The sequence below is a fragment of the Lynx canadensis genome, chromosome C2 (genome assembly GCF_007474595.2).
Source record: "Lynx canadensis isolate LIC74 chromosome C2, mLynCan4.pri.v2, whole genome shotgun sequence".
NCBI classification, from domain to species: Eukaryota; Metazoa; Chordata; class Mammalia; order Carnivora; family Felidae; genus Lynx; species Lynx canadensis.
The window spans coordinates 105,131,521-105,146,218 of record NC_044311.2 but is presented as its reverse complement, the minus strand read 5'-3'; positions in this window follow the sequence as shown (position 1 = coordinate 105,146,218).

Sequence of the window (14,698 nt, the reverse complement as noted above, 5' to 3'; positions counted from 1 at the left end):
GAGCCACCCACGCACCCCTAGAGAAATATGTTGAAATGTTGAAAACTAAATCACCAGTTTAGTGCCTGCAAATTCCCCCAACACTTCTGCAAATTATTGACCATTTCTGGATGCCTACTAAATTCAAGGCCCTGTCCTATACCTGTTACATATATTATCTCAATTAAATATCAGAAACCCTGCAAGGTAGGCATTATTACTCACTTTTTATGGGTTAGAATACTAAGGTGCACAAAAGGGTAAGAAAATTTACCCAAAGCTATACAACTAATCAGTGAGAAAAGTCAGATGCAAACTTCAGTGTCTCAGACTCCACAGCCCTGTTCTTTCTACTGCTCTGTATGAGTCAAAACTGAGATTCAGTGAGGAGTAGCCTGTTTTTTGGTTTGTTTGTTTGTTTGTTTTTTAACTACAAAGAATTAGGAATCTCATGAGATGGCTGCAACTGAAAACAAGCTTCTCATCTGCCTTCCCAGATCACAGGGAGGTAGTGTCTGGGGCTCCTGCAAAAGGGCACGGTGAGATTAGCAAGAAAGTCAAACAAAACCTTTCCAGGGCCTAGCTACAGAGTGACAAGATTGCTGAGTGGGAAAGGAATAACTTAAAGTGACCTTTTGATCACTAAAATAGGCCTCATTTTCTCTATGCATGTATGTTTCAACATTTTGCATCCAATTTATTGATAGTGTAATGAAGAGATTGACCCTTACATAGTACCTCAGGGGTCACATAGTGTTTTATCACTGACTGCCTCTCCATACACTCACAGCAGTCCTGGAGTCAGGTTAGAAACATGACATACTTTTCAGCATCGCTATCAATTTCTGAGAGCCTATCATGTACTAATGAGTCCACTGGGGGGGGATCAAAGATTGCCAAATGTCCTCACAACATTCTTTAGACAACAGGAAACTCAAGTGTGATTTTACTTTCCCCCAAGTCAAAAAGCTAGTAAAGTAAAATCAAGGTATAAGTAAATGAACGATTAAATGAGAAAGAAGAAATGGTGGCTTGATTTTTTAAAAAATAAAAAAGGATTTGTTTGTATAGTACAAGTCAATACAAGTCTACCAGCTCCCCATTTCAGTCACATTGCTAGCCTTAAGCACCTTCTATGTGGTATTTCTGGGCTCCCACTAAGGAGAAAAGGCAATCTTAGGTCTGATCTCACACCTAAATTTAAAGTTACATCAATAGCATCTGTGTTAGTTTCCTATTACTTCTATAACAAATTGCTTAAAGCAACACAGATTTATCATCTTACAATTCTGAAAGTCAGGGGTCCAAAGCAGGTCTTACTGGGTATAAAAATCAAAATGTTGTTCGGGCTGCATTTCCCCTGCAGAACCTAGAGAAGAACGAATTTCCTTGCCTTTTCCAATTTTTAAAGGTTACCTGCAGGTCTTAGCTCACAGCTCCTTCTTCTATCTCAAAGCCAGATGTGCAGGAACAACACCCAACTCTCTCCCCCTGACTCTGACAACCAGTCCTGCCTGCCTTTTCCTCTTTTAAGGATCTCTGGTTACACTGGACCTACTCAGATAATTCATGAATGATCTCTCCATCTGAGAGTCCTTAATTTAACAACATCCGAAAAATCCCTTTTCACGTAATCTAACATATTCACAGGTACCAGGGATTAGAACGTGGTCATCTTTGGAAGGCTATTATTATGCCTGCCATACCATATTTGTCTGGAATTTACATTCACTGATCTGAAAACAAAGATGGAGAGACACAATCTCCTCTACAGTAAAAATAAATGTCATAAAATCTAAGGCCAAAAGATATGAGCAGGGGGAGGGGTGTCTATTTTACCAAAGAAGGACCCACCAGGTTGAATTTTAGGCTCTTCTGCCTATTAGCTGGGTGACAGTAAGTAAGTTTCTTGTGAAATCTGTGCCTCAGTTTCTCCTATGTAAAATGAAGACTGTTGCAATATCACAGCTACATTTTAGGGGATTGTTATGAGGATGAAGGATCATGCCCCTAAAGAACCTATCACAGGGCTTGGTCAAAGGTAGTTGCTAGGTAAATAGTAACTACTCTATTTTCACCTGTTTTAGCTCAGTTATTATACAAGGAAATCCTATGCAAGTATTTTCCCATCGTATGATTAAACCATACATTTATATCCCTACATGGAATCTGACTTCAGGGGAGTTCCTACGGAGCTATAACTCCTTTCACTATAACACTTTACAAAATCGCCTGATGAACTGCCCAATAACAAATTAAAGAAATGGCCATGTTTTGACAATTAAACTACACAAAGCTCCAAGTGCCATAATCACAAAACTAAAAATAGACAACACTACAATGTTTATTCAGCTAAAGGAACACCAATAGGAAGATTTATCGTCTGCAGGCTATCACAGAAGACTTAAATAATTTTCTAACTTGAGTTAGAGGTCAGTTTAATAAATAAAGAGCTATATAGATCTTGCAATGTAAATATAATTACTAACCTCTTTTTCTACTTCTTTTAGGTTATTAAATAATTCCTGACACCACCTCCCCAAGTCAGCATTCAAAATGAGAAGTTTTCTAACCTAGCTGATCATACACAAATTACTTCAAACCTCAATTAAGCTAGGATATACAGAGCATTTTTTTATTTTTTTTATTTTTTTAAATTTTTTTTAACGTTTTTATTTATTTTTGAGACAGAGAGAGACAGAGCATGAACGGGGGAGGGGCAGAGAGAGAGGGAGACACAGAATCGGAAGCAGGCTCCAGGCTCTGAGCCATCAGCCCAGAGCCCGACGCGGGGCTCGAACTCACGGACCGCGAGATCGTGACCTGGCTGAAGTCGGACGCTCAACCGACTGAGCCACCCAGGCGCCCCTACAGAGCATTTTTTTAATTGGATGCTAAATATCGAGCTGATAATAATACACTCCATACACAAATCTAAACCAAATCTAATTGCTATATATATATATATATTTCTAAAAATTAAAAGAAAAATATTTACAGTTATTTATAAGAAATACTCTTATTTTCATTATCAAAATATATAATGCTATATTTATGGACTGACAATTTAACAAAACAAACTTGTTTCTAGTAGAAAATCTATCAAACATCAAAGAAAGGGATTTCATCAATAAAACAACAGGAATAGCCTGTTGGTGTAGTATCTGTGCCATACATTTCTGTGTGTCTATTTTGTTCCAAAATCTATAAAAAAAATCCCATTTGTAAAGTTTATACTTTCATTAACTACTTGTGTAAACTGCAAACTCCATCTACAGGCCTTCATACTCATGGACAAAATATAAGTATATCAAAGCGACATAATTTGTCTTTTAATAATATAATTTCCTATGAGAAAATTACTTTATGGTTTCCTATCACGTCTCATGAAATTTGAGTGAAAATAAGAAAACTTTTATTACCCTTCAAGTGTAAAATTGCAACTAGAGATTAGAGACACACATAATACCATCAGCCAAGGCCTAGGTACTCTACCCTTATTAAAGCACCAGAGACCTGTGCATGTTGCCAAAGGCCTTTCCGATTCCATCAGTGTGATTTCATCGGTCTTGGGATAAAGAATCAGAGAGAGTTTATATTTCTATGACTGCTAGAACACTGGAGTTTTAACATCTTCATAGACTTGGATCTTAAGGGATTTACAATGGGAGCCTGTAGCTATCTACAACTCTTAAGTTTTTTTGAACTTGGGAAAACTATTAAAATAAGAAGAATGTAAAATGGCAAGTGCCTTGATGTGAGGCCTTTGCAGCAGGATATGGTGTTAAATGAAGCTAACCAATTTCCACTTTGTAGTTTTGATAGATGTCCAGAGGGCTTTTTGAAAGTAAAACCAATGAAAGAAACAAAAGCTGAGTGATCATTTCATCAGGGGACCCTTGGTTTATACTGTAAGTTCAATTTAGGCAAGTCAATATCAGAAAACTCAAGAAATACTAAAGAACTTTTGCTCCTCAAAACTCATTTCATCTCTTATCCAAGAGCATGCCCTAATGTGCATTTCATCATTTTTCTGAAGTTAGACTTCTCTTATTTTCCCATCTAAAAACCAAAACAAAACAAAACAAAACAAAACAAAACATATGTTACTGAGTCCGCCCTGGTCTACAGAAGCTTTAATATACAACTTTAATATACAGATGAGTGCTTTCCATACAACAAGTCAGCTGAAAATTTTTAATTAATTAGTTTGTCAAAATAATATTTTCTGAATATCTATAATGTATTATGACTTCTGCTAAATTGTGAGAATAAAACCATGATCTAGACAGGTACAGTCCCTGCCCTCAGAGAAGTTACAATCTGCCTGTAGCAACAAACAATACAAAACTAATTATTCATTTCAGAAGTGATAAGCATTGTGAAGCAGAACAGGATATTATTGGAGCTTTGACTAGATTTGACTAAGTGAGACCTCAGAGAAAGACTCGTAGGAAATGGATATATGAGCCTGATTTTGAAGGATGAGCAGAATTAATAAAACAAGGGCTGGGAACTAGGAGCAAGAGAAAGAAAGCATTCAACAGGTGCTAAAAGGCCCCACAGTAGATTGAAGTGTTGAAAGTTTAAGACCTGAGAGAAAACCAGAATGAGTATAGCCAAGGGTGAGAGGAAACAAGACGAGGCAGAGGGAGAAGTAGGTAGACACTAGATCATGGAGCCATATCAAAGAGTTTACTTGTACTCTAACATCCATAAGAAATCACTGAAAGATGTTGAGCAATACATTGATACAATCAGGCTTATGTGTTTAATAGATCACCTGGGCTTCAATGTGAGAATGGACTAATTATTATCGATGCAGAATTATTTCACATAGATTCGTGATTCCCCACAAAATATAGCAACAGCAAATCAAAAGGAAAGTGAATGCAAAGTGTGAATGAAAAACAAATATAGACCAGTAAACCTGAATTCAGAAAGTGATTTGATAGAATACACAAAGAACATGTGACTCAAATTACTATGTCTGTCTTTACCAGAACACAAACTCCAAGACCATATTCGTTTCCTCTGTTTTGTCCATTACTTTATCGCCAGCACCTAGAACTTTAGTTGAAAACAGAGATCCTCAATAAATACTTGCCAAATGCATGACTAAGCAAACAAGCAAAAAACTTTGTTTCCAATCACTTTACACCAGTGATAATTACATCCCCCGTTCTCCTTATGATGCTTTCCATAAATATCATCTTTTGAAAGATTCTTCCTCTTCCATCATTTCTCCAAATTTAAGGCAAAGGCAGGTAGTGGGGTTCAATGACAAAATGAGCATTGTGCTAACTAGTGCCAGCTAATAATGAAGTAATAAAGAAGTGTAAAGAAAAGATAAATGAGGGGAGTATAAGATACAAAGGGAATGATCTTAGGGCATTAAATCATGCATCTGAAGAGGTTCAAGAGCCATTAGGGCCTGGTAGCTTACAATCACTGATGACATCCTGCTATGTTCTGAGTGTTTGTGGTTCCCCTCCCCAAATTCATGCTGAAATCCTAACCCCAAGGTTCCAAGGTGATGAAAGGGGAGGTGAGGCCTTTGAGAGGTGCTTCAGTCATGAAGATGGAGCCTTTATAAATGGAATCAGTGCCCTTATATAAGAGGCCCAAGAGATCCCTACTTCTTCAGTCTTTCGGGGTTACAGCAAAAAGACAGCAGTCTAAAAAGTGGGTTCCCACCAGACACCACATCTGCTGGTGCTATGATTTTGTACTTCCCAATCTCCAGAACTGTGAGAAATAAGCCACCCAGTATTTATAAGTCACCCAGTTTATGGTATTTTTGTTATAGTAGCCTTTTATACAGAGATTAAGACACACCCCGATCTTCAAGTGCTCACACTGAAAAGTTTGCATTGAAAGCATTCAGCTGAGAGAGTATGAAGCTCAATTACATGTCCACTGTAGCAAACTAACAAAGGCATCTCGTTATCCTCTAATGAAAAAGACAGAGTAAAGCAAAGAGTACAACATCATTAGGTTGATGATTAAGCAGCTCTGTGCCTTACATTTTTCCCTGCAGCAACATGAACGCTTTCTGTATATTCAATGTTCGATCAGCCAGGAGAGAGATCCTCAAGTATCCATCACCTACACACACACACCCTCAACACACACACCCAAACACCCCCACACACCTACACACACCCACACCCTTACAGACACAGAGGGAAGAAAAGGCAATGTGTGCATCTGCCTTGGATGGATACAGGCGGTGGGAGGGTATAGGTTCAAGAGGGTATAGGGTCCCCAGAGGGACCCACTGGCTGGTGATCTCTGTAATTTAGACCAGCCCCTGTATCCAGAGACCAGTTTCCAAGTCACTTCATACACTGTAATTCTATAGAGACAAACTATTATTCAAAAGAGAAAGGAACATAAGGATATTTTAGATCTATAACGCCTCAGAACATTTGTCCCTGAGAGATTTTGTAAAAGAACTATTGGAGAAGTTACCATAGCAAGCAGAAAAAATGAAGCCAGGAAGAATTGTTACAATTCAGGGCTAATGGTAAGTTACTCAATGTTGTTATAAAGTTTAAACAAGCAATATTATTAAAACATCTAACACACCAGTGTATGTGGGGAAGGGAGGAAGTACCTGAGTTGGGTCTGGGACAAAGAGTGGAAATTAAAGGATGCAAACCCATCTTAGTTAATTTCTGTTAGGGTATATAGATGTTTAATAACTTTAATTTTTTTAAGTATAAGGATTTTTTAAGTATACATTTTATTTCTGCTGAAAAAATTTTTTAAACGGTACATTAGAAGAATAAAAATAGAAGTATCATTTTCAGTGGGGCATCTGGTGGCTCAGTCGGTTGTGCATCCTACTTCAGCTCAGGTCATAATCTAGTGGTTGTGAGTTCAAGCCCTACATGGAGCTCAGCTCCTTGCTGTCAGCGCAAAGCTTCCCATCCTCTATGTTCTTCCCTCTCTGTCCCTCCCCTACGCATGTACTTTCTCTCTCTCACTCTCTCTCAAAATAAATAAACATTAAAAAAAAGAAAACACACAAAAATAGAAAAAAAGCAAACATGATGCATCTAACAAAATCCAGGAATGAAGGCAATAGAAACAAAAAGACATGATGGGGAAGGGAAAACACAGAGCAAGAGAGCAGGATTTCAGTAAACACAGTAAATATAAGTGTGATTAGCTCATCTTTTAGAAGACATTTTCAAATTTGGTAAAACAAACTATTCATCTAACCATATTCTATTTTAAAATGGCACAGCTTTGGGGAGCCTGGGTGGCTCAGTGGGTTAAGCATCCAACTCTTGGTTTCGGCTCAGGTCATGATCTCACAGTGGTAAAATCGAGCCCCTTGGCATCAGGCTCTGTGCTGGGTGTGGAGCCTGCTTAAGGTTGTCTCTCTCTCTCCCTCTGCCTCTCCCCTCCTCGTGCTCTCTCTCAAAAATAAATAAATAAATAAATAAATAAAAAATAATGACACAGTTTTTCAAAAGAGGACGCAAGAAAGTTGAAAATAAAGGCAAATGCTAGCAAAATAAGGCTGAGTTGGCAGTAGCACACAAAAGAGAATTCAAAGCAAAAGCTTTAACAGCGAAAGCTTTCAAGCAGGTTGACAACCTACTGATAAATCAATAATCCAATAAAAAGATGTAAAAATCATATATTTTAAACATCTAACAACCTAAATTCAAGACTTATTAAAGAAGTGATATTTCCAAGGAGAAATGGATAAACCCATAGTTCACAGTAGGAGACTATACCACATCTCAGTTAGAAACCAACAGATAAAAAAGAGTTTTGGTAAAGAAGATTTTAATGCAACACTTAAGTTTGATCTGGAACACACACACACTTCACATAAAAGACAACACATTGTTTTTTAACACATTTACACACAAAAAAAGTAATTTGTATCCAGTTATAAAAAAAATTTAACAAGTTTCCAAAACTTGGCATCTCACAAGGGTTATTCACTGGCTATGTTAGAAAAAAAAAAAGAAATCAACAATAAAAAAATAGGAAGAAAAATCCATACATTTTAAAATTAAAACCTGCATTCCCAATCATTGCACTACATGGGAAATTAAATGCAAATTACAAACTAGTTATCACAGATATGCCCAAGGGAACATGTACAAAGATGTTAATCATTATTTTAAACAACAAATAAAACTTTAGGGAAAAGTCTGTTCTTCAACAGGGTAAATAAAATTTCTGAATAAAATGTGGGACATTTATACCACAGAACGCTAGTTATATCTGTAGACACTATCATGAATAGATTTCCAACACATATCACTGAAAAAAAGCAGGCTGCAAAATAATGTGTAGCATATAATACCACACACCTACAAACAAGAGAACTATACACACTAATACAATCTATATGGACAGCTCACATGCATACACACACACACACACACGGAAAAACATCTGAAAATAAACACACCTTAACAGAGGAACACCTTAACAGAGGGGAAAAAAAAAAACCAACACAGATTCATGGTCAAAGAGGACCTCAACACTTTCTATATTTTATTAGTATAAGGAAAACACATTCATGTATCACTTGGTTTGAAAGAGAATATCAATTATTTTAAAACTTACAGAACTTTGCGCAATTATGGATAGTATGTAGAAAATTCTAGAAGAGAGAGACAGAGACAGAGACAAAGAGGTGTAGGTCACCACACCTCTTCAAATAGGCTGAGAGATGAAGCATCTCTGAAGAGTTGACATTTGAGCAGAAGCCTGAATTAAGTAAGGAAGTCGGCCATGGGAAAAATAGGGAAAAGTGTGTATTAGGCAGAAGGAATGACAGACAAAATGTCCCTGAGGCCAGCTCTGGGAAGGAAGAGCAAAGGCATGAGTGGAGAGGTAAGCAGTAGCTACATTATTTTGAGACTTTGCAGCCATGGAGAGGAGTCTGAGTTTTAGTGTCATGGAAAATGACTGGAGGATTCTGAGAAGGGAGGAGACATGTTCACATTTCGGTTTTCCTTAATTGTCGCAGACTTTGAGTCTAGAGTTCTTTGTCCAGCAAGACAGCAGATGCAGAATTGAATATGAGAGAGGCTAATGTCCAGGAGGAAACAAGAGCCCCGAGTAAGGGTCCTTGCTCCGTATTTATTAGGATCAGAAGGCTTACAAATGTGATGGATGTTCAGAAAGAGACAATGAGACGATGATCATTAACTTAAGTGTGTGAGAGAAAGGGGGTTTTGAAGATATGTGGTGTTAGGGGTCTGGGTCAATACAAAACAAATTCTGGCACTGAGCAGATGGCTGCTTATGGCAGGCACAAGGTGCAGGGTCTGTTTATCTTAACTTGGCAGAGATAAGACAGATAGATAAGACAGAGGTAAGACAGATGGAGCATGCTACCGCAGGGTCAACAAGGTGCCTTTCTTCTGCTAATTATAGCTCCACTCCAGGCAATTTCACCCTGCTGCGGTGGTCTACAGCCCTGTTTACCTATTCTGGACGCTTCCATCCTGTGAAAGCAGCTTTCTGCTTTTGTCTTCTGCTGGGGCCCTTTCGCCCTGTTTAACTAATCTCGGATGCTTTTAGTACTAAGCCTTGTTGACCCACTGGTGCAAGCTCAGAGAATTCCTAAACTTATTCCCCACACTTAATTAAAGTTTTTACTTTGAAATCATTGTGCACTTACATGCTATTGTAAGAAATAACACAGAGAGAGCCCATGTACCATTTATCCAGCTTCTCCCAATGGCAACATCTTGCAAAACTATAGTGTAATATCACAACCAGGATGTGGACGTTGATGCAATCAAGGTGCAGAACTTCCATCACAAGGATCCCTCATGTTGCCTTTTTAGACCCACACACATTTTCTCCTTATAACCCAGCAACCATTTACCTGGTCTCCATTTTTATAATTTTGTCATTTCAATAATGTTACAGAAATGGAATCATATAGCATGTAGCATGTTGATATTGGCTTTCTCTCATTCGGTATAATGATTTAGAGATTCATACTTGTTGAGTTTATTAACAGTTTGTTTCTTTTAATTGCTGAATAGTATTCCTTGGCACTTGAGTTTAACCATTTACCTCTTGAAGGATATTTGGGTTTGACTATTAAGAATAAAACTGGGGGCGCCTGGGCAGCTCAGTTGGTTGAGTGTCCAACTTCAGCTCTGGTCATGATCTCACAGTTCATGGGTTCAAGCCCCATGTAGGGTTCTGTGCTGGCACCTTGCTCAGAGCCTGGAGTCTGCTTTGGATTCTGTGTCTCCTTCTCCCTCTGTCCCTCCCCTGCTTGTGCTCTGTCTCTCAAAAATAAATAAATGTAAAAAGAAATTTAAAAAAAAAAATAAAACCTCTATAAAATTCATGTACAAGTTTATGTGTGAACATAAGTTTTCATTTTTTCAGGACAAATACCCAAAAGAGCAACTTTTGGGTCATACAGTAGTTGCATGTTTAGTTTTTTAAGAATCTGCCAAACTATCTTCTTGAGTGACCCTTCCATCTTCCATCCCCACCGGCAATGTATGAGTAATCTAATTTCTCCACATTCATGCCTGTATTTTGTGTTGTCACTGCTTTTATTTTATCCAATTTTATACATTTTGATAGGTATGTAGTGATATCTTGTGACTTTAATTTTTATTTCCCTAATAGCTAATGATGATGAACAACTTTTCATGTGACTATTTGCCATTTTAGATATCCTCTTCATAGAAATGTTTGTTCACATCTTATGCCCATTATCTAATGGAATGTTTGCTTTACAAGCGAGCTTTGAGAGTGCTTTATTTACTCTATATACTAATCCTTTGATGGATATATGGTTTACAAATATTTTCTCCCAGTCTGTAGCTTATTTTTTCATCTACTGTATTAACAGTATTTTTTTCAGAACAAATGCTTTCGATTTTGATGAATTCCAGCTTACCAATGTTTTCCTTTTATGGATTATTCTTTTAATGGCAATTTTAAGAACTCTTTGCATAGCCCTAGATATCAAAAATTTCCTATGTTTTTTCTTTCTTTTTTTTTTTTTTTATTATTTATTTTTGGGACAGAGAGAGACAGAGCATGAACGGGGGAGGGGCAGAGAGAGAGGGAGACACAGAATCAGAAACAGGCTCCAGGCTCTGAGCCATCAGCCCAGAGCCTGACGCGGGGCTCGAACTCAAGGACCGCGAGATCGTGACCTGGCTGAAGTCGGACGCTTAACCGACTGCGCCACCCAGGCGCCCCTCCTATGTTTTTTCTAAGAGTGTTACACTCTTCATTTTCAACTTAAGACTGTGATCCATTCTGAGTTAATTTTTATATAAGATGAGAAGGTGTGAGATTTGTATCAAGGTTATATATATATATTTTTTAATTATTTAGGGGTGCTTGGGTGACTCAGTTAAGTGTCAGACTCTGATTTTGGCTCAGGTTATGAAATCATAAATTCATGAGATCCATCAGGCTTTGCGCTCACAGTGGGGGGCCTGTTTGGGATTCTCTCTTTCCCCTCCCCGACTTGCATGCTCTCTCTCTCAAAATAAAGAAATAAACATTTTAAAAATTATTTATGGATATCTAGTTGCTCTAGTACATTTGTTGAGAAGACTATCCTTCCTCCATTAAATTTCTTTTTCACTTTTGTCAAAACTTGGTTGGACGTACATTTGTGGACCTATTTGTAGATTCTCTATTCTGTTCCATCAAACCATGTGTCTATCCCTCCACCGGATAACACAAATTATTAGATTTATTTTGTTACAGTTCCACAGGTCCCTGAGGCTCTGCTATTTTTTTTTCAGCCTATTTTTTTCATTTTTTTCAGATTGGGTAATTTCTATTGTTCTTTCTTGAAGTTCACTGACTCTTTGTCTTTTCCCACCATTCTGCTGTTGAGCCAAACTATCATGCTTGTTTTGCTTTTGTTGTTGTTGTTGGTTTGGTTACTATATTTTAAGTTCTAAAATTTCCACGTGGTTCTTCTTTGTATCTTGTATATCTTTTCTGAGACTTTTTTTTTGAGTTATTAACTCCTCACTAAAGCATTTTCATGATGGCTGCTTTAAACTTTTTTTTTTCAGATAATTCTAAAATCTCTGTCTGCCTGGTATTTGGCATCTACTGATTGTCTTCCTTCTTTCAATTTGAGATCTTTCTTGTTCCCAGTACAATTAATGATTTTTTATTGAAATCTGGAAATTGTGGGTATTATAAGATGCTTTATCTCGTGCAAGGCTTCTGCTTTAACTGGCTTTCTCTGAAACAACTCAAGCAATGACTTGAGAGAGGCAATGACTTGTTATGCCAAATGGAGGTAGATATCCAGGTGCTCCACTCAGTTCTCACTTATACACAAAGTGGGGGTTACTTTTTCCTGTTGAACAAGGGTTGACAATACTGATAACTCCCTAGCTGGAAGAGATATCATTTTTGTTTTTGTTACTGTTGATATTGTTATTGTTATCGCTCTCAACCTAGTCTCTACTGGCACTGACACTGTTTCCTAAGTCTCAGAGCATCGTGAAGGTCACATTAGAAAATTCTGAGCCACAAAAAGGCTTCCGAAGTCCAAGGAAGAAATCTCTCCCTGCACCCATGGTTTTTTGAGTAATTCCATGATTGATTTTGACATGCCCCTTAAAATGATCTGAAAATCAAAGGTTGCAGTGTGCTCAGCTCACTGCCAGGCAAGCACTTTCCCGAGGCAGGTCTTAAAATATGCTAATAGGAATGTGAAAACACTAAATTTATTTTACATCCATAAGACTCATACTGGAATATTCATCTTCAGCTGTGGATTCTTATCTCAATGTTTAATTTAATGAAACTGAAGGCATCTGAATAAAAAGTTGCAAAATTTATAATAAACAACTGCTTGTCAAGACAATTTATTACTGGTACACTACATGCCTGAGGACTTAATTTTACGCATTTGAGATGAAAACATCTAGAACTATCTTTCATATATGGAAGGACTATCTACTCTGTTTTTGTTCCTTTCCTGAGATGACTGCCTGAACTCTCTGTTTCCTGAACCTAACAACTGGTAAGGATCTGGCACATTCTTATCACTAAGATCTCACCTCTAGACTTTTTAAAGACCCTAAAAGTCTGGTAGGTAAGCTAAGGAAAATCAACATGTCTGAAGAGGTCTCCTCACTCTTCAATGGACAAGGAGTTGTAGGAAAGATAAGTAGACTATGAGACTACCCTTATCTATCACTAAGACCTAACAACTGAGGACATTTATCCCAGCAACACTTCTTTCCTTGGTCACCCACTTGCCTCCTAGACTTAAGGTTCAAGTACCTAAAATTTCACTTCAAAAGCTGATGAAGATAGAGCCCAAATCTCATCCATTGGAATATAATTAAGATATGTTTTGTTTTGTTTTTTTTAACATAATACATACCACCCTTGTACCAGGGAAAGAGGACATTGCTCTTGTTTTCCCCCACTCACTCTCTACATCAAGGTGAGAAGTCTCTGAAGCCATAGGGCCGGGCCCAACCAAATCTATGCCCCCACTGTTGGGCCATTCTCTGTGTACCTAGAACCCTACTATGTACTTCCCAAATGGCCCAAGCTTCATTCAAGACTGGAACAAGTCACTTCCCAGGGTCTGTACTCCTGAGAGTGTATAAACTGGTTTGAACAAGCTTGACCTGAGATATGGTTGAGAATGACATTTTGTAGAAGATGTAGATGGAAGAGTCCAATCATTCAAATTTGAACTTGGTTTTCCAGAAGAGGTAATCATAAAAGTATACTTGTCTAAGAAGAAGGATAGAATACTTTTTAGCAGTTTGTTGGCTTAATTTGTAACATTTAAATATTTAGACATATGGCAAATGGGTCTCTATTTGTATATATCTTCCTGAGGTCTTGTAAAAATGGGAGTTAAGGCCTAGGCTAAATCCATGTGTCATAAGAGTAAAAGTCTACAATTATTTGCTAATTATGAATCAGAGGATCTGGTTCCAAAGGGAAGGCCAGAATATAGAATTCCAGCTGTGTATTCCAATTGTTTAAAACCCTGAAACATAGGACAGTTAAGAAAGGAATAAAGGGAGGGAGTTCTATAAAACCTGGGGATCATAAAATATCTCATGATTGTGGGAGTAGATCCTCCAAGGAGACTTTCTTCATTCCCCAAATGAGTCAAGTGTCCCCATCCATAGTCTGATCATATCTTGTCGTATTATGGCAGTACTGGAATTGCTTACTTGTCTGCATCCCCCAACTGGCTGAGTTCTACAAGGGACAGATTATTAATCTCTTTTACTGCTTTATCCCTAAGAATCCAGGAATAATGTATAGTAGGTGTTGAATTAACATATTTTGAATAACCAAATCAAAACAATTGTGCTATCCTGAGATATAACAGAAAATGGAGAAGTACCATTTCTAAACCTTGATATGCTGGGCAATTGGAGAAAAGCTCTACTCAAAACATGGATATAGTAGGTTATAGCTACTAGAAAAATATAAATTTGATTGATCAAAGAAATAAACTCTGGATCAAGAAGGCACAGTATTCTGATAACTAGACAGAAGTTTTCCAGTCTGAGAAAGCTTTATGAGTTCTCGAAGAATAAGACCAGAGTCTTGATCTCTGTATCCCTGGAACTTAATGTCAGTCTGGAATACAGTAGGTGCTCAAAAAGAGTTTGGTGAATGACAAGATTAAAGACACTGTCTAAGAAAAACTCTATTTTAATGTTATATGACCACTGTTCAG